General features: G+C 46.3%; 12 non-coding genes across 12 annotated transcripts; all 12 read left to right on the forward strand.

Annotated features, from left to right (window-relative positions):
• The first annotated feature begins 393 nt into the window (after positions 1–393).
• Positions 394–584, forward strand: LOC142274174 (U2 spliceosomal RNA). Its single transcript, XR_012738517.1, has one exon. It is a non-coding gene; the product is annotated as a U2 spliceosomal RNA (small nuclear RNA).
• A 1,387-nt stretch (positions 585–1,971) lies between these two features.
• LOC142274186 (U2 spliceosomal RNA) lies at positions 1,972–2,162 on the forward strand. Its single transcript, XR_012738528.1, has one exon. It is a non-coding gene; the product is annotated as a U2 spliceosomal RNA (small nuclear RNA).
• A 1,387-nt stretch (positions 2,163–3,549) lies between these two features.
• Positions 3,550–3,740, forward strand: LOC142274197 (U2 spliceosomal RNA). Its single transcript, XR_012738537.1, has one exon. It is a non-coding gene; the product is annotated as a U2 spliceosomal RNA (small nuclear RNA).
• A 1,387-nt stretch (positions 3,741–5,127) lies between these two features.
• LOC142274198 (U2 spliceosomal RNA) lies at positions 5,128–5,318 on the forward strand. The gene has a single exon (XR_012738538.1). It is a non-coding gene; the product is annotated as a U2 spliceosomal RNA (small nuclear RNA).
• Positions 5,319–6,705: 1,387 nt separating this feature from the next.
• LOC142274163 (U2 spliceosomal RNA) lies at positions 6,706–6,896 on the forward strand. Its single transcript, XR_012738507.1, has one exon. It is a non-coding gene; the product is annotated as a U2 spliceosomal RNA (small nuclear RNA).
• Positions 6,897–8,283: 1,387 nt separating this feature from the next.
• On the forward strand, positions 8,284–8,474 carry LOC142274164 (U2 spliceosomal RNA). The gene has a single exon (XR_012738508.1). It is a non-coding gene; the product is annotated as a U2 spliceosomal RNA (small nuclear RNA).
• A 1,387-nt stretch (positions 8,475–9,861) lies between these two features.
• Positions 9,862–10,052, forward strand: LOC142274165 (U2 spliceosomal RNA). The gene has a single exon (XR_012738509.1). It is a non-coding gene; the product is annotated as a U2 spliceosomal RNA (small nuclear RNA).
• Positions 10,053–11,439: 1,387 nt separating this feature from the next.
• Positions 11,440–11,630, forward strand: LOC142274166 (U2 spliceosomal RNA). Its single transcript, XR_012738510.1, has one exon. It is a non-coding gene; the product is annotated as a U2 spliceosomal RNA (small nuclear RNA).
• Positions 11,631–13,017: 1,387 nt separating this feature from the next.
• On the forward strand, positions 13,018–13,208 carry LOC142274167 (U2 spliceosomal RNA). Its single transcript, XR_012738511.1, has one exon. It is a non-coding gene; the product is annotated as a U2 spliceosomal RNA (small nuclear RNA).
• Positions 13,209–14,595: 1,387 nt separating this feature from the next.
• Positions 14,596–14,786, forward strand: LOC142274168 (U2 spliceosomal RNA). The gene has a single exon (XR_012738512.1). It is a non-coding gene; the product is annotated as a U2 spliceosomal RNA (small nuclear RNA).
• A 1,387-nt stretch (positions 14,787–16,173) lies between these two features.
• LOC142274169 (U2 spliceosomal RNA) lies at positions 16,174–16,364 on the forward strand. The gene has a single exon (XR_012738513.1). It is a non-coding gene; the product is annotated as a U2 spliceosomal RNA (small nuclear RNA).
• Positions 16,365–17,751: 1,387 nt separating this feature from the next.
• LOC142274171 (U2 spliceosomal RNA) lies at positions 17,752–17,942 on the forward strand. The gene has a single exon (XR_012738514.1). It is a non-coding gene; the product is annotated as a U2 spliceosomal RNA (small nuclear RNA).
• The last annotated feature ends 619 nt before the right edge of the window (positions 17,943–18,561 follow it).

Raw genomic sequence — 18,561 nt, forward strand, 5'->3', positions numbered from 1 at the left:
CAGGGTTTGGGGGCTGGGAAGGAAAGGGAAAAGATTAGGGTTTGGGGATGATGAAAGGGCTTTCTACGGGTAAGGATGGCAAAGGGTGGCAGTGACGGAAAGTCAGGCAACCTGTCCTGTCCGTCTTTTTGTATCGTGAATTGGAAAGACTGCAAGGGGGAGGGGAGTTGCTTGCGCCCTAAAGGAGGAGTTATTCAGATTCATTGCAGTGGGCGGCGGCTGCAAAACGCACCATTCTTCTTGTTTTGGCTCTGCAAAGCAGCCTTTTCAAGGGTTGGCTTGGGTGACAAAATGTCTTGTGTAGGCGTGGGTTTGTCTCCCTCTCGCTCTCTCTCCCTAAGATGTGTCCGGCATAGGCCAGGGTGCCACTCGAGGCCCAAACCAATTCTGGTTATCGCTTCTCGGCCTTTTGGCTAAGATCAAGTGTAGTATCTGTTCTTATCAGTTTAATATCTGATACGTCCCCTATCTGGGGACCATATATTAAATGGATTTTTAGAACAGGGAGATGGAAAAAGAGCTTGCTCTGTCCACTCCACGCATTGACCTGGTATTGCAGTACCTCCAGGAACGGTGCACCCCTTCTTAACCCAGTTTCCAAAAGCAGAACTCAATTCACCTGATTCATATTAGCCCGATTTAATGAATTGGAAGAAAGCATACGTCTTCATATGCACCTCAATTTGGCCCATTCACTTTTCACACTTCCTCCTTTTGTTTTTTATCTTTCACACTTTTGACTTTCTTTATTCATCCAAATAGCAAACTCATCACCACTCAACCTGACCAACTCGGCTATGTCCCCGTGCTGCAGTTCTCTGTCTTATCTAGATCATTTGCAATTGAATGGAATAGATCCCTTTTGGACAAAGTGGATTCACCTGCTGCTGCAGTGACCACAGGTGTGATAACATCTAGAATTGGCATCTGGTGCGATCTCTCCGCTTCCACTCCAAAGAAAGTTACCTGTTTATTCCTATCATGCATTGGTTTTTGGGGTTTTCTTTGAGTAATGATGATCTCTTTAGTAGTCTGTTGGCGCCCTCTCCTGGAGGAATAGTTTGCTTGCTCTTGGACATTCTAAAAGAGAGGTCATGATAGACATTGAGCTTCTGAGCTCAATTGGGGACAGTCATGGGTGATGAATGTTTGCAACCTACTGCGAAGCCTCATACCGCAATATAAGGAACGTCAAATACTAAGAAAGGGCGGCCTATGAAAGAATTACTACTTTCAATAAGTACACTTAAACGGCTAATTGGGAATAGAAAAACTGTAAAAAGCCCTCTGAGAAAGCCCCCCTCTAACCTTTGATAGTAAGCTTTTCTGTAGTCTGCCTGTTGATGTATTTTCCGTTTGAACTGTGCACAACATGAAGAGACGGAACACTGGCGGCTTGTCACAATGCCCCCCGATGACATCACAATAGCGCTGCTGCCTAGAAAACAAGCTGCGCAGAAGAAGTTGTTCTTTGGGTGGGAGGGTGGGCTAGTGGAAGGAGGGGGCAATCTCTTTTTTTCCCGGGTGGTAGGGGGATGACAGGAGAAGGGAAGCGGGTGGTGAGAAAGGTACAGAGGGCAGGGTTTGGGGGCTGGGAAGGAAAGGGAAAAGATTAGGGTTTGGGGATGATGAAAGGGCTTTCTACGGGTAAGGATGGCAAAGGGTGGCAGTGACGGAAAGTCAGGCAACCTGTCCTGTCCGTCTTTTTGTATCGTGAATTGGAAAGACTGCAAGGGGGAGGGGAGTTGCTTGCGCCCTAAAGGAGGAGTTATTCAGATTCATTGCAGTGGGCGGCGGCTGCAAAACGCACCATTCTTCTTGTTTTGGCTCTGCAAAGCAGCCTTTTCAAGGGTTGGCTTGGGTGACAAAATGTCTTGTGTAGGCGTGGGTTTGTCTCCCTCTCGCTCTCTCTCCCTAAGATGTGTCCGGCATAGGCCAGGGTGCCACTCGAGGCCCAAACCAATTCTGGTTATCGCTTCTCGGCCTTTTGGCTAAGATCAAGTGTAGTATCTGTTCTTATCAGTTTAATATCTGATACGTCCCCTATCTGGGGACCATATATTAAATGGATTTTTAGAACAGGGAGATGGAAAAAGAGCTTGCTCTGTCCACTCCACGCATTGACCTGGTATTGCAGTACCTCCAGGAACGGTGCACCCCTTCTTAACCCAGTTTCCAAAAGCAGAACTCAATTCACCTGATTCATATTAGCCCGATTTAATGAATTGGAAGAAAGCATACGTCTTCATATGCACCTCAATTTGGCCCATTCACTTTTCACACTTCCTCCTTTTGTTTTTTATCTTTCACACTTTTGACTTTCTTTATTCATCCAAATAGCAAACTCATCACCACTCAACCTGACCAACTCGGCTATGTCCCCGTGCTGCAGTTCTCTGTCTTATCTAGATCATTTGCAATTGAATGGAATAGATCCCTTTTGGACAAAGTGGATTCACCTGCTGCTGCAGTGACCACAGGTGTGATAACATCTAGAATTGGCATCTGGTGCGATCTCTCCGCTTCCACTCCAAAGAAAGTTACCTGTTTATTCCTATCATGCATTGGTTTTTGGGGTTTTCTTTGAGTAATGATGATCTCTTTAGTAGTCTGTTGGCGCCCTCTCCTGGAGGAATAGTTTGCTTGCTCTTGGACATTCTAAAAGAGAGGTCATGATAGACATTGAGCTTCTGAGCTCAATTGGGGACAGTCATGGGTGATGAATGTTTGCAACCTACTGCGAAGCCTCATACCGCAATATAAGGAACGTCAAATACTAAGAAAGGGCGGCCTATGAAAGAATTACTACTTTCAATAAGTACACTTAAACGGCTAATTGGGAATAGAAAAACTGTAAAAAGCCCTCTGAGAAAGCCCCCCTCTAACCTTTGATAGTAAGCTTTTCTGTAGTCTGCCTGTTGATGTATTTTCCGTTTGAACTGTGCACAACATGAAGAGACGGAACACTGGCGGCTTGTCACAATGCCCCCCGATGACATCACAATAGCGCTGCTGCCTAGAAAACAAGCTGCGCAGAAGAAGTTGTTCTTTGGGTGGGAGGGTGGGCTAGTGGAAGGAGGGGGCAATCTCTTTTTTTCCCGGGTGGTAGGGGGATGACAGGAGAAGGGAAGCGGGTGGTGAGAAAGGTACAGAGGGCAGGGTTTGGGGGCTGGGAAGGAAAGGGAAAAGATTAGGGTTTGGGGATGATGAAAGGGCTTTCTACGGGTAAGGATGGCAAAGGGTGGCAGTGACGGAAAGTCAGGCAACCTGTCCTGTCCGTCTTTTTGTATCGTGAATTGGAAAGACTGCAAGGGGGAGGGGAGTTGCTTGCGCCCTAAAGGAGGAGTTATTCAGATTCATTGCAGTGGGCGGCGGCTGCAAAACGCACCATTCTTCTTGTTTTGGCTCTGCAAAGCAGCCTTTTCAAGGGTTGGCTTGGGTGACAAAATGTCTTGTGTAGGCGTGGGTTTGTCTCCCTCTCGCTCTCTCTCCCTAAGATGTGTCCGGCATAGGCCAGGGTGCCACTCGAGGCCCAAACCAATTCTGGTTATCGCTTCTCGGCCTTTTGGCTAAGATCAAGTGTAGTATCTGTTCTTATCAGTTTAATATCTGATACGTCCCCTATCTGGGGACCATATATTAAATGGATTTTTAGAACAGGGAGATGGAAAAAGAGCTTGCTCTGTCCACTCCACGCATTGACCTGGTATTGCAGTACCTCCAGGAACGGTGCACCCCTTCTTAACCCAGTTTCCAAAAGCAGAACTCAATTCACCTGATTCATATTAGCCCGATTTAATGAATTGGAAGAAAGCATACGTCTTCATATGCACCTCAATTTGGCCCATTCACTTTTCACACTTCCTCCTTTTGTTTTTTATCTTTCACACTTTTGACTTTCTTTATTCATCCAAATAGCAAACTCATCACCACTCAACCTGACCAACTCGGCTATGTCCCCGTGCTGCAGTTCTCTGTCTTATCTAGATCATTTGCAATTGAATGGAATAGATCCCTTTTGGACAAAGTGGATTCACCTGCTGCTGCAGTGACCACAGGTGTGATAACATCTAGAATTGGCATCTGGTGCGATCTCTCCGCTTCCACTCCAAAGAAAGTTACCTGTTTATTCCTATCATGCATTGGTTTTTGGGGTTTTCTTTGAGTAATGATGATCTCTTTAGTAGTCTGTTGGCGCCCTCTCCTGGAGGAATAGTTTGCTTGCTCTTGGACATTCTAAAAGAGAGGTCATGATAGACATTGAGCTTCTGAGCTCAATTGGGGACAGTCATGGGTGATGAATGTTTGCAACCTACTGCGAAGCCTCATACCGCAATATAAGGAACGTCAAATACTAAGAAAGGGCGGCCTATGAAAGAATTACTACTTTCAATAAGTACACTTAAACGGCTAATTGGGAATAGAAAAACTGTAAAAAGCCCTCTGAGAAAGCCCCCCTCTAACCTTTGATAGTAAGCTTTTCTGTAGTCTGCCTGTTGATGTATTTTCCGTTTGAACTGTGCACAACATGAAGAGACGGAACACTGGCGGCTTGTCACAATGCCCCCCGATGACATCACAATAGCGCTGCTGCCTAGAAAACAAGCTGCGCAGAAGAAGTTGTTCTTTGGGTGGGAGGGTGGGCTAGTGGAAGGAGGGGGCAATCTCTTTTTTTCCCGGGTGGTAGGGGGATGACAGGAGAAGGGAAGCGGGTGGTGAGAAAGGTACAGAGGGCAGGGTTTGGGGGCTGGGAAGGAAAGGGAAAAGATTAGGGTTTGGGGATGATGAAAGGGCTTTCTACGGGTAAGGATGGCAAAGGGTGGCAGTGACGGAAAGTCAGGCAACCTGTCCTGTCCGTCTTTTTGTATCGTGAATTGGAAAGACTGCAAGGGGGAGGGGAGTTGCTTGCGCCCTAAAGGAGGAGTTATTCAGATTCATTGCAGTGGGCGGCGGCTGCAAAACGCACCATTCTTCTTGTTTTGGCTCTGCAAAGCAGCCTTTTCAAGGGTTGGCTTGGGTGACAAAATGTCTTGTGTAGGCGTGGGTTTGTCTCCCTCTCGCTCTCTCTCCCTAAGATGTGTCCGGCATAGGCCAGGGTGCCACTCGAGGCCCAAACCAATTCTGGTTATCGCTTCTCGGCCTTTTGGCTAAGATCAAGTGTAGTATCTGTTCTTATCAGTTTAATATCTGATACGTCCCCTATCTGGGGACCATATATTAAATGGATTTTTAGAACAGGGAGATGGAAAAAGAGCTTGCTCTGTCCACTCCACGCATTGACCTGGTATTGCAGTACCTCCAGGAACGGTGCACCCCTTCTTAACCCAGTTTCCAAAAGCAGAACTCAATTCACCTGATTCATATTAGCCCGATTTAATGAATTGGAAGAAAGCATACGTCTTCATATGCACCTCAATTTGGCCCATTCACTTTTCACACTTCCTCCTTTTGTTTTTTATCTTTCACACTTTTGACTTTCTTTATTCATCCAAATAGCAAACTCATCACCACTCAACCTGACCAACTCGGCTATGTCCCCGTGCTGCAGTTCTCTGTCTTATCTAGATCATTTGCAATTGAATGGAATAGATCCCTTTTGGACAAAGTGGATTCACCTGCTGCTGCAGTGACCACAGGTGTGATAACATCTAGAATTGGCATCTGGTGCGATCTCTCCGCTTCCACTCCAAAGAAAGTTACCTGTTTATTCCTATCATGCATTGGTTTTTGGGGTTTTCTTTGAGTAATGATGATCTCTTTAGTAGTCTGTTGGCGCCCTCTCCTGGAGGAATAGTTTGCTTGCTCTTGGACATTCTAAAAGAGAGGTCATGATAGACATTGAGCTTCTGAGCTCAATTGGGGACAGTCATGGGTGATGAATGTTTGCAACCTACTGCGAAGCCTCATACCGCAATATAAGGAACGTCAAATACTAAGAAAGGGCGGCCTATGAAAGAATTACTACTTTCAATAAGTACACTTAAACGGCTAATTGGGAATAGAAAAACTGTAAAAAGCCCTCTGAGAAAGCCCCCCTCTAACCTTTGATAGTAAGCTTTTCTGTAGTCTGCCTGTTGATGTATTTTCCGTTTGAACTGTGCACAACATGAAGAGACGGAACACTGGCGGCTTGTCACAATGCCCCCCGATGACATCACAATAGCGCTGCTGCCTAGAAAACAAGCTGCGCAGAAGAAGTTGTTCTTTGGGTGGGAGGGTGGGCTAGTGGAAGGAGGGGGCAATCTCTTTTTTTCCCGGGTGGTAGGGGGATGACAGGAGAAGGGAAGCGGGTGGTGAGAAAGGTACAGAGGGCAGGGTTTGGGGGCTGGGAAGGAAAGGGAAAAGATTAGGGTTTGGGGATGATGAAAGGGCTTTCTACGGGTAAGGATGGCAAAGGGTGGCAGTGACGGAAAGTCAGGCAACCTGTCCTGTCCGTCTTTTTGTATCGTGAATTGGAAAGACTGCAAGGGGGAGGGGAGTTGCTTGCGCCCTAAAGGAGGAGTTATTCAGATTCATTGCAGTGGGCGGCGGCTGCAAAACGCACCATTCTTCTTGTTTTGGCTCTGCAAAGCAGCCTTTTCAAGGGTTGGCTTGGGTGACAAAATGTCTTGTGTAGGCGTGGGTTTGTCTCCCTCTCGCTCTCTCTCCCTAAGATGTGTCCGGCATAGGCCAGGGTGCCACTCGAGGCCCAAACCAATTCTGGTTATCGCTTCTCGGCCTTTTGGCTAAGATCAAGTGTAGTATCTGTTCTTATCAGTTTAATATCTGATACGTCCCCTATCTGGGGACCATATATTAAATGGATTTTTAGAACAGGGAGATGGAAAAAGAGCTTGCTCTGTCCACTCCACGCATTGACCTGGTATTGCAGTACCTCCAGGAACGGTGCACCCCTTCTTAACCCAGTTTCCAAAAGCAGAACTCAATTCACCTGATTCATATTAGCCCGATTTAATGAATTGGAAGAAAGCATACGTCTTCATATGCACCTCAATTTGGCCCATTCACTTTTCACACTTCCTCCTTTTGTTTTTTATCTTTCACACTTTTGACTTTCTTTATTCATCCAAATAGCAAACTCATCACCACTCAACCTGACCAACTCGGCTATGTCCCCGTGCTGCAGTTCTCTGTCTTATCTAGATCATTTGCAATTGAATGGAATAGATCCCTTTTGGACAAAGTGGATTCACCTGCTGCTGCAGTGACCACAGGTGTGATAACATCTAGAATTGGCATCTGGTGCGATCTCTCCGCTTCCACTCCAAAGAAAGTTACCTGTTTATTCCTATCATGCATTGGTTTTTGGGGTTTTCTTTGAGTAATGATGATCTCTTTAGTAGTCTGTTGGCGCCCTCTCCTGTTGGAATAGTTTGCTTGCTCTTGGACATTCTAAAAGAGAGGTCATGATAGACATTGAGCTTCTGAGCTCAATTGGGGACAGTCATGGGTGATGAATGTTTGCAACCTACTGCGAAGCCTCATACCGCAATATAAGGAACGTCAAATACTAAGAAAGGGCGGCCTATGAAAGAATTACTACTTTCAATAAGTACACTTAAACGGCTAATTGGGAATAGAAAAACTGTAAAAAGCCCTCTGAGAAAGCCCCCCTCTAACCTTTGATAGTAAGCTTTTCTGTAGTCTGCCTGTTGATGTATTTTCCGTTTGAACTGTGCACAACATGAAGAGACGGAACACTGGCGGCTTGTCACAATGCCCCCCGATGACATCACAATAGCGCTGCTGCCTAGAAAACAAGCTGCGCAGAAGAAGTTGTTCTTTGGGTGGGAGGGTGGGCTAGTGGAAGGAGGGGGCAATCTCTTTTTTTCCCGGGTGGTAGGGGGATGACAGGAGAAGGGAAGCGGGTGGTGAGAAAGGTACAGAGGGCAGGGTTTGGGGGCTGGGAAGGAAAGGGAAAAGATTAGGGTTTGGGGATGATGAAAGGGCTTTCTACGGGTAAGGATGGCAAAGGGTGGCAGTGACGGAAAGTCAGGCAACCTGTCCTGTCCGTCTTTTTGTATCGTGAATTGGAAAGACTGCAAGGGGGAGGGGAGTTGCTTGCGCCCTAAAGGAGGAGTTATTCAGATTCATTGCAGTGGGCGGCGGCTGCAAAACGCACCATTCTTCTTGTTTTGGCTCTGCAAAGCAGCCTTTTCAAGGGTTGGCTTGGGTGACAAAATGTCTTGTGTAGGCGTGGGTTTGTCTCCCTCTCGCTCTCTCTCCCTAAGATGTGTCCGGCATAGGCCAGGGTGCCACTCGAGGCCCAAACCAATTCTGGTTATCGCTTCTCGGCCTTTTGGCTAAGATCAAGTGTAGTATCTGTTCTTATCAGTTTAATATCTGATACGTCCCCTATCTGGGGACCATATATTAAATGGATTTTTAGAACAGGGAGATGGAAAAAGAGCTTGCTCTGTCCACTCCACGCATTGACCTGGTATTGCAGTACCTCCAGGAACGGTGCACCCCTTCTTAACCCAGTTTCCAAAAGCAGAACTCAATTCACCTGATTCATATTAGCCCGATTTAATGAATTGGAAGAAAGCATACGTCTTCATATGCACCTCAATTTGGCCCATTCACTTTTCACACTTCCTCCTTTTGTTTTTTATCTTTCACACTTTTGACTTTCTTTATTCATCCAAATAGCAAACTCATCACCACTCAACCTGACCAACTCGGCTATGTCCCCGTGCTGCAGTTCTCTGTCTTATCTAGATCATTTGCAATTGAATGGAATAGATCCCTTTTGGACAAAGTGGATTCACCTGCTGCTGCAGTGACCACAGGTGTGATAACATCTAGAATTGGCATCTGGTGCGATCTCTCCGCTTCCACTCCAAAGAAAGTTACCTGTTTATTCCTATCATGCATTGGTTTTTGGGGTTTTCTTTGAGTAATGATGATCTCTTTAGTAGTCTGTTGGCGCCCTCTCCTGGAGGAATAGTTTGCTTGCTCTTGGACATTCTAAAAGAGAGGTCATGATAGACATTGAGCTTCTGAGCTCAATTGGGGACAGTCATGGGTGATGAATGTTTGCAACCTACTGCGAAGCCTCATACCGCAATATAAGGAACGTCAAATACTAAGAAAGGGCGGCCTATGAAAGAATTACTACTTTCAATAAGTACACTTAAACGGCTAATTGGGAATAGAAAAACTGTAAAAAGCCCTCTGAGAAAGCCCCCCTCTAACCTTTGATAGTAAGCTTTTCTGTAGTCTGCCTGTTGATGTATTTTCCGTTTGAACTGTGCACAACATGAAGAGACGGAACACTGGCGGCTTGTCACAATGCCCCCCGATGACATCACAATAGCGCTGCTGCCTAGAAAACAAGCTGCGCAGAAGAAGTTGTTCTTTGGGTGGGAGGGTGGGCTAGTGGAAGGAGGGGGCAATCTCTTTTTTTCCCGGGTGGTAGGGGGATGACAGGAGAAGGGAAGCGGGTGGTGAGAAAGGTACAGAGGGCAGGGTTTGGGGGCTGGGAAGGAAAGGGAAAAGATTAGGGTTTGGGGATGATGAAAGGGCTTTCTACGGGTAAGGATGGCAAAGGGTGGCAGTGACGGAAAGTCAGGCAACCTGTCCTGTCCGTCTTTTTGTATCGTGAATTGGAAAGACTGCAAGGGGGAGGGGAGTTGCTTGCGCCCTAAAGGAGGAGTTATTCAGATTCATTGCAGTGGGCGGCGGCTGCAAAACGCACCATTCTTCTTGTTTTGGCTCTGCAAAGCAGCCTTTTCAAGGGTTGGCTTGGGTGACAAAATGTCTTGTGTAGGCGTGGGTTTGTCTCCCTCTCGCTCTCTCTCCCTAAGATGTGTCCGGCATAGGCCAGGGTGCCACTCGAGGCCCAAACCAATTCTGGTTATCGCTTCTCGGCCTTTTGGCTAAGATCAAGTGTAGTATCTGTTCTTATCAGTTTAATATCTGATACGTCCCCTATCTGGGGACCATATATTAAATGGATTTTTAGAACAGGGAGATGGAAAAAGAGCTTGCTCTGTCCACTCCACGCATTGACCTGGTATTGCAGTACCTCCAGGAACGGTGCACCCCTTCTTAACCCAGTTTCCAAAAGCAGAACTCAATTCACCTGATTCATATTAGCCCGATTTAATGAATTGGAAGAAAGCATACGTCTTCATATGCACCTCAATTTGGCCCATTCACTTTTCACACTTCCTCCTTTTGTTTTTTATCTTTCACACTTTTGACTTTCTTTATTCATCCAAATAGCAAACTCATCACCACTCAACCTGACCAACTCGGCTATGTCCCCGTGCTGCAGTTCTCTGTCTTATCTAGATCATTTGCAATTGAATGGAATAGATCCCTTTTGGACAAAGTGGATTCACCTGCTGCTGCAGTGACCACAGGTGTGATAACATCTAGAATTGGCATCTGGTGCGATCTCTCCGCTTCCACTCCAAAGAAAGTTACCTGTTTATTCCTATCATGCATTGGTTTTTGGGGTTTTCTTTGAGTAATGATGATCTCTTTAGTAGTCTGTTGGCGCCCTCTCCTGGAGGAATAGTTTGCTTGCTCTTGGACATTCTAAAAGAGAGGTCATGATAGACATTGAGCTTCTGAGCTCAATTGGGGACAGTCATGGGTGATGAATGTTTGCAACCTACTGCGAAGCCTCATACCGCAATATAAGGAACGTCAAATACTAAGAAAGGGCGGCCTATGAAAGAATTACTACTTTCAATAAGTACACTTAAACGGCTAATTGGGAATAGAAAAACTGTAAAAAGCCCTCTGAGAAAGCCCCCCTCTAACCTTTGATAGTAAGCTTTTCTGTAGTCTGCCTGTTGATGTATTTTCCGTTTGAACTGTGCACAACATGAAGAGACGGAACACTGGCGGCTTGTCACAATGCCCCCCGATGACATCACAATAGCGCTGCTGCCTAGAAAACAAGCTGCGCAGAAGAAGTTGTTCTTTGGGTGGGAGGGTGGGCTAGTGGAAGGAGGGGGCAATCTCTTTTTTTCCCGGGTGGTAGGGGGATGACAGGAGAAGGGAAGCGGGTGGTGAGAAAGGTACAGAGGGCAGGGTTTGGGGGCTGGGAAGGAAAGGGAAAAGATTAGGGTTTGGGGATGATGAAAGGGCTTTCTACGGGTAAGGATGGCAAAGGGTGGCAGTGACGGAAAGTCAGGCAACCTGTCCTGTCCGTCTTTTTGTATCGTGAATTGGAAAGACTGCAAGGGGGAGGGGAGTTGCTTGCGCCCTAAAGGAGGAGTTATTCAGATTCATTGCAGTGGGCGGCGGCTGCAAAACGCACCATTCTTCTTGTTTTGGCTCTGCAAAGCAGCCTTTTCAAGGGTTGGCTTGGGTGACAAAATGTCTTGTGTAGGCGTGGGTTTGTCTCCCTCTCGCTCTCTCTCCCTAAGATGTGTCCGGCATAGGCCAGGGTGCCACTCGAGGCCCAAACCAATTCTGGTTATCGCTTCTCGGCCTTTTGGCTAAGATCAAGTGTAGTATCTGTTCTTATCAGTTTAATATCTGATACGTCCCCTATCTGGGGACCATATATTAAATGGATTTTTAGAACAGGGAGATGGAAAAAGAGCTTGCTCTGTCCACTCCACGCATTGACCTGGTATTGCAGTACCTCCAGGAACGGTGCACCCCTTCTTAACCCAGTTTCCAAAAGCAGAACTCAATTCACCTGATTCATATTAGCCCGATTTAATGAATTGGAAGAAAGCATACGTCTTCATATGCACCTCAATTTGGCCCATTCACTTTTCACACTTCCTCCTTTTGTTTTTTATCTTTCACACTTTTGACTTTCTTTATTCATCCAAATAGCAAACTCATCACCACTCAACCTGACCAACTCGGCTATGTCCCCGTGCTGCAGTTCTCTGTCTTATCTAGATCATTTGCAATTGAATGGAATAGATCCCTTTTGGACAAAGTGGATTCACCTGCTGCTGCAGTGACCACAGGTGTGATAACATCTAGAATTGGCATCTGGTGCGATCTCTCCGCTTCCACTCCAAAGAAAGTTACCTGTTTATTCCTATCATGCATTGGTTTTTGGGGTTTTCTTTGAGTAATGATGATCTCTTTAGTAGTCTGTTGGCGCCCTCTCCTGGAGGAATAGTTTGCTTGCTCTTGGACATTCTAAAAGAGAGGTCATGATAGACATTGAGCTTCTGAGCTCAATTGGGGACAGTCATGGGTGATGAATGTTTGCAACCTACTGCGAAGCCTCATACCGCAATATAAGGAACGTCAAATACTAAGAAAGGGCGGCCTATGAAAGAATTACTACTTTCAATAAGTACACTTAAACGGCTAATTGGGAATAGAAAAACTGTAAAAAGCCCTCTGAGAAAGCCCCCCTCTAACCTTTGATAGTAAGCTTTTCTGTAGTCTGCCTGTTGATGTATTTTCCGTTTGAACTGTGCACAACATGAAGAGACGGAACACTGGCGGCTTGTCACAATGCCCCCCGATGACATCACAATAGCGCTGCTGCCTAGAAAACAAGCTGCGCAGAAGAAGTTGTTCTTTGGGTGGGAGGGTGGGCTAGTGGAAGGAGGGGGCAATCTCTTTTTTTCCCGGGTGGTAGGGGGATGACAGGAGAAGGGAAGCGGGTGGTGAGAAAGGTACAGAGGGCAGGGTTTGGGGGCTGGGAAGGAAAGGGAAAAGATTAGGGTTTGGGGATGATGAAAGGGCTTTCTACGGGTAAGGATGGCAAAGGGTGGCAGTGACGGAAAGTCAGGCAACCTGTCCTGTCCGTCTTTTTGTATCGTGAATTGGAAAGACTGCAAGGGGGAGGGGAGTTGCTTGCGCCCTAAAGGAGGAGTTATTCAGATTCATTGCAGTGGGCGGCGGCTGCAAAACGCACCATTCTTCTTGTTTTGGCTCTGCAAAGCAGCCTTTTCAAGGGTTGGCTTGGGTGACAAAATGTCTTGTGTAGGCGTGGGTTTGTCTCCCTCTCGCTCTCTCTCCCTAAGATGTGTCCGGCATAGGCCAGGGTGCCACTCGAGGCCCAAACCAATTCTGGTTATCGCTTCTCGGCCTTTTGGCTAAGATCAAGTGTAGTATCTGTTCTTATCAGTTTAATATCTGATACGTCCCCTATCTGGGGACCATATATTAAATGGATTTTTAGAACAGGGAGATGGAAAAAGAGCTTGCTCTGTCCACTCCACGCATTGACCTGGTATTGCAGTACCTCCAGGAACGGTGCACCCCTTCTTAACCCAGTTTCCAAAAGCAGAACTCAATTCACCTGATTCATATTAGCCCGATTTAATGAATTGGAAGAAAGCATACGTCTTCATATGCACCTCAATTTGGCCCATTCACTTTTCACACTTCCTCCTTTTGTTTTTTATCTTTCACACTTTTGACTTTCTTTATTCATCCAAATAGCAAACTCATCACCACTCAACCTGACCAACTCGGCTATGTCCCCGTGCTGCAGTTCTCTGTCTTATCTAGATCATTTGCAATTGAATGGAATAGATCCCTTTTGGACAAAGTGGATTCACCTGCTGCTGCAGTGACCACAGGTGTGATAACATCTAGAATTGGCATCTGGTGCGATCTCTCCGCTTCCACTCCAAAGAAAGTTACCTGTTTATTCCTATCATGCATTGGTTTTTGGGGTTTTCTTTGAGTAATGATGATCTCTTTAGTAGTCTGTTGGCGCCCTCTCCTGGAGGAATAGTTTGCTTGCTCTTGGACATTCTAAAAGAGAGGTCATGATAGACATTGAGCTTCTGAGCTCAATTGGGGACAGTCATGGGTGATGAATGTTTGCAACCTACTGCGAAGCCTCATACCGCAATATAAGGAACGTCAAATACTAAGAAAGGGCGGCCTATGAAAGAATTACTACTTTCAATAAGTACACTTAAACGGCTAATTGGGAATAGAAAAACTGTAAAAAGCCCTCTGAGAAAGCCCCCCTCTAACCTTTGATAGTAAGCTTTTCTGTAGTCTGCCTGTTGATGTATTTTCCGTTTGAACTGTGCACAACATGAAGAGACGGAACACTGGCGGCTTGTCACAATGCCCCCCGATGACATCACAATAGCGCTGCTGCCTAGAAAACAAGCTGCGCAGAAGAAGTTGTTCTTTGGGTGGGAGGGTGGGCTAGTGGAAGGAGGGGGCAATCTCTTTTTTTCCCGGGTGGTAGGGGGATGACAGGAGAAGGGAAGCGGGTGGTGAGAAAGGTACAGAGGGCAGGGTTTGGGGGCTGGGAAGGAAAGGGAAAAGATTAGGGTTTGGGGATGATGAAAGGGCTTTCTACGGGTAAGGATGGCAAAGGGTGGCAGTGACGGAAAGTCAGGCAACCTGTCCTGTCCGTCTTTTTGTATCGTGAATTGGAAAGACTGCAAGGGGGAGGGGAGTTGCTTGCGCCCTAAAGGAGGAGTTATTCAGATTCATTGCAGTGGGCGGCGGCTGCAAAACGCACCATTCTTCTTGTTTTGGCTCTGCAAAGCAGCCTTTTCAAGGGTTGGCTTGGGTGACAAAATGTCTTGTGTAGGCGTGGGTTTGTCTCCCTCTCGCTCTCTCTCCCTAAGATGTGTCCGGCATAGGCCAGGGTGCCACTCGAGGCCCAAACCAATTCTGGTTATCGCTTCTCGGCCTTTTGGCTAAGATCAAGTGTAGTATCTGTTCTTATCAGTTTAATATCTGATACGTCCCCTATCTGGGGACCATATATTAAATGGATTTTTAGAACAGGGAGATGGAAAAAGAGCTTGCTCTGTCCACTCCACGCATTGACCTGGTATTGCAGTACCTCCAGGAACGGTGCACCCCTTCTTAACCCAGTTTCCAAAAGCAGAACTCAATTCACCTGATTCATATTAGCCCGATTTAATGAATTGGAAGAAAGCATACGTCTTCATATGCACCTCAATTTGGCCCATTCACTTTTCACACTTCCTCCTTTTGTTTTTTATCTTTCACACTTTTGACTTTCTTTATTCATCCAAATAGCAAACTCATCACCACTCAACCTGACCAACTCGGCTATGTCCCCGTGCTGCAGTTCTCTGTCTTATCTAGATCATTTGCAATTGAATGGAATAGATCCCTTTTGGACAAAGTGGATTCACCTGCTGCTGCAGTGACCACAGGTGTGATAACATCTAGAATTGGCATCTGGTGCGATCTCTCCGCTTCCACTCCAAAGAAAGTTACCTGTTTATTCCTATCATGCATTGGTTTTTGGGGTTTTCTTTGAGTAATGATGATCTCTTTAGTAGTCTGTTGGCGCCCTCTCCTGGAGGAATAGTTTGCTTGCTCTTGGACATGCTAAAAGAGAGGTCATGATAGACATTGAGCTTCTGAGCTCAATTGGGGACAGTCATGGGTGATGAATGTTTGCAACCTACTGCGAAGCCTCATACCGCAATATAAGGAACGTCAAATACTAAGAAAGGGCGGCCTATGAAAGAATTACTACTTTCAATAAGTACACTTAAACGGCTAATTGGGAATAGAAAAACTGTAAAAAGCCCTCTGAGAAAGCCCCCCTCTAACCTTTGATAGTAAGCTTTTCTGTAGTCTGCCTGTTGATGTATTTTCCGTTTGAACTGTGCACAACATGAAGAGACGGAACACTGGCGGCTTGTCACAATGCCCCCCGATGACATCACAATAGCGCTGCTGCCTAGAAAACAAGCTGCGCAGAAGAAGTTGTTCTTTGGGTGGGAGGGTGGGCTAGTGGAAGGAGGGGGCAATCTCTTTTTTTCCCGGGTGGTAGGGGGATGACAGGAGAAGGGAAGCGGGTGGTGAGAAAGGTACAGAGGGCAGGGTTTGGGGGCTGGGAAGGAAAGGGAAAAGATTAGGGTTTGGGGATGATGAAAGGGCTTTCTACGGGTAAGGATGGCAAAGGGTGGCAGTGACGGAAAGTCAGGCAACCTGTCCTGTCCGTCTTTTTGTATCGTGAATTGGAAAGACTGCAAGGGGGAGGGGAGTTGCTTGCGCCCTAAAGGAGGAGTTATTCAGATTCATTGCAGTGGGCGGCGGCTGCAAAACGCACCATTCTTCTTGTTTTGGCTCTGCAAAGCAGCCTTTTCAAGGGTTGGCTTGGGTGACAAAATGTCTTGTGTAGGCGTGGGTTTGTCTCCCTCTCGCTCTCTCTCCCTAAGATGTGTCCGGCATAGGCCAGGGTGCCACTCGAGGCCCAAACCAATTCTGGTTATCGCTTCTCGGCCTTTTGGCTAAGATCAAGTGTAGTATCTGTTCTTATCAGTTTAATATCTGATACGTCCCCTATCTGGGGACCATATATTAAATGGATTTTTAGAACAGGGAGATGGAAAAAGAGCTTGCTCTGTCCACTCCACGCATTGACCTGGTATTGCAGTACCTCCAGGAACGGTGCACCCCTTCTTAACCCAGTTTCCAAAAGCAGAACTCAATTCACCTGATTCATATTAGCCCGATTTAATGAATTGGAAGAAAGCATACGTCTTCATATGCACCTCAATTTGGCCCATTCACTTTTCACACTTCCTCCTTTTGTTTTTTATCTTTCACACTTTTGACTTTCTTTATTCATCCAAATAGCAAACTCATCACCACTCAACCTGACCAACTCGGCTATGTCCCCGTGCTGCAGTTCTCTGTCTTATCTAGATCATTTGCAATTGAATGGAATAGATCCCTTTTGGACAAAGTGGATTCACCTGCTGCTGCAGTGACCACAGGTGTGATAACATCTAGAATTGGCATCTGGTGCGATCTCTCCGCTTCCACTCCAAAGAAAGTTACCTGTTTATTCCTATCATGCATTGGTTTTTGGGGTTTTCTTTGAGTAATGATGATCTCTTTAGTAGTCTGTTGGCGCCCTCTCCTGGAGGAATAGTTTGCTTGCTCTTGGACATTCTAAAAGAGAGGTCATGATAGACATTGAGCTTCTGAGCTCAATTGGGGACAGTCATGGGTGATGAATGTTTGCAACCTACTGCGAAGCCTCATACCGCAATATAAGGAACGTCAAATACTAAGAAAGGGCGGCCTATGAAAGAATTACTACTTTCAATAAGTACACTTAAACGGCTAATTGGGAATAGAAAAACTGTAAAAAGCCCTCTGAGAAAGCCCCCCTCTAACCTTTGATAGTAAGCTTTTCTGTAGTCTGCCTGTTGATGTATTTTCCGTTTGAACTGTGCACAACATGAAGAGACGGAACACTGGCGGCTTGTCACAATGCCCCCCGATGACATCACAATAGCGCTGCTGCCTAGAAAACAAGCTGCGCAGAAGAAGTTGTTCTTTGGGTGGGAGGGTGGGCTAGTGGAAGGAGGGGGCAATCTCTTTTTTTCCCGGGTGGTAGGGGGATGACAGGAGAAGGGAAGCGGGTGGTGAGAAAGGTACAGAGGGCAGGGTTTGGGGGCTGGGAAGGAAAGGGAAAAGATTAGGGTTTGGGGATGATGAAAGGGCTTTCTACGGGTAAGGATGGCAAAGGGTGGCAGTGACGGAAAGTCAGGCAACCTGTCCTGTCCGTCTTTTTGTATCGTGAATTGGAAAGACTGCAAGGGGGAGGGGAGTTGCTTGCGCCCTAAAGGAGGAGTTATTCAGATTCATTGCAGTGGGCGGCGGCTGCAAAACGCACCATTCTTCTTGTTTTGGCTCTGCAAAGCAGCCTTTTCAAGGGTTGGCTTGGGTGACAAAATGTCTTGTGTAGGCGTGGGTTTGTCTCCCTCTCGCTCTCTCTCCCTAAGATGTGTCCGGCATAGGCCAGGGTGCCACTCGAGGCCCAAACCAATTCTGGTTATCGCTTCTCGGCCTTTTGGCTAAGATCAAGTGTAGTATCTGTTCTTATCAGTTTAATATCTGATACGTCCCCTATCTGGGGACCATATATTAAATGGATTTTTAGAACAGGGAGATGGAAAAAGAGCTTGCTCTGTCCACTCCACGCATTGACCTGGTATTGCAGTACCTCCAGGAACGGTGCACCCCTTCTTAACCCAGTTTCCAAAAGCAGAACTCAATTCACCTGATTCATATTAGCCCGATTTAATGAATTGGAAGAAAGCATACGTCTTCATATGCACCTCAATTTGGCCCATTCACTTTTCACACTTCCTCCTTTTGTTTTTTATCTTTCACACTTTTGACTTTCTTTATTCATCCAAATAGCAAACTCATCACCACTCAACCTGACCAACTCGGCTATGTCCCCGTGCTGCAGTTCTCTGTCTTATCTAGATCATTTGCAATTGAATGGAATAGATCCCTTTTGGACAAAGTGGATTCACCTGCTGCTGCAGTGACCACAGGTGTGATAACATCTAGAATTGGCATCTGGTGCGATCTCTCCGCTTCCACTCCAAAGAAAGTTACCTGTTTATTCCTATCATGCATTGGTTTTTGGGGTTTTCTTTGAGTAATGATGATCTCTTTAGTAGTCTGTTGGCGCCCTCTCCTGGAGGAATAGTTTGCTTGCTCTTGGACATTCTAAAAGAGAGGTCATGATAGACATTGAGCTTCTGAGCTCAATTGGGGACAGTCATGGGTGATGAATGTTTGCAACCTACTGCGAAGCCTCATACCGCAATATAAGGAACGTCAAATACTAAG

The sequence above is a fragment of the Anomaloglossus baeobatrachus genome, unplaced genomic scaffold, assembly GCF_048569485.1.
Source record: "Anomaloglossus baeobatrachus isolate aAnoBae1 unplaced genomic scaffold, aAnoBae1.hap1 Scaffold_3712, whole genome shotgun sequence".
Lineage (NCBI taxonomy): Eukaryota > Metazoa > Chordata > Amphibia > Anura > Aromobatidae > Anomaloglossus > Anomaloglossus baeobatrachus.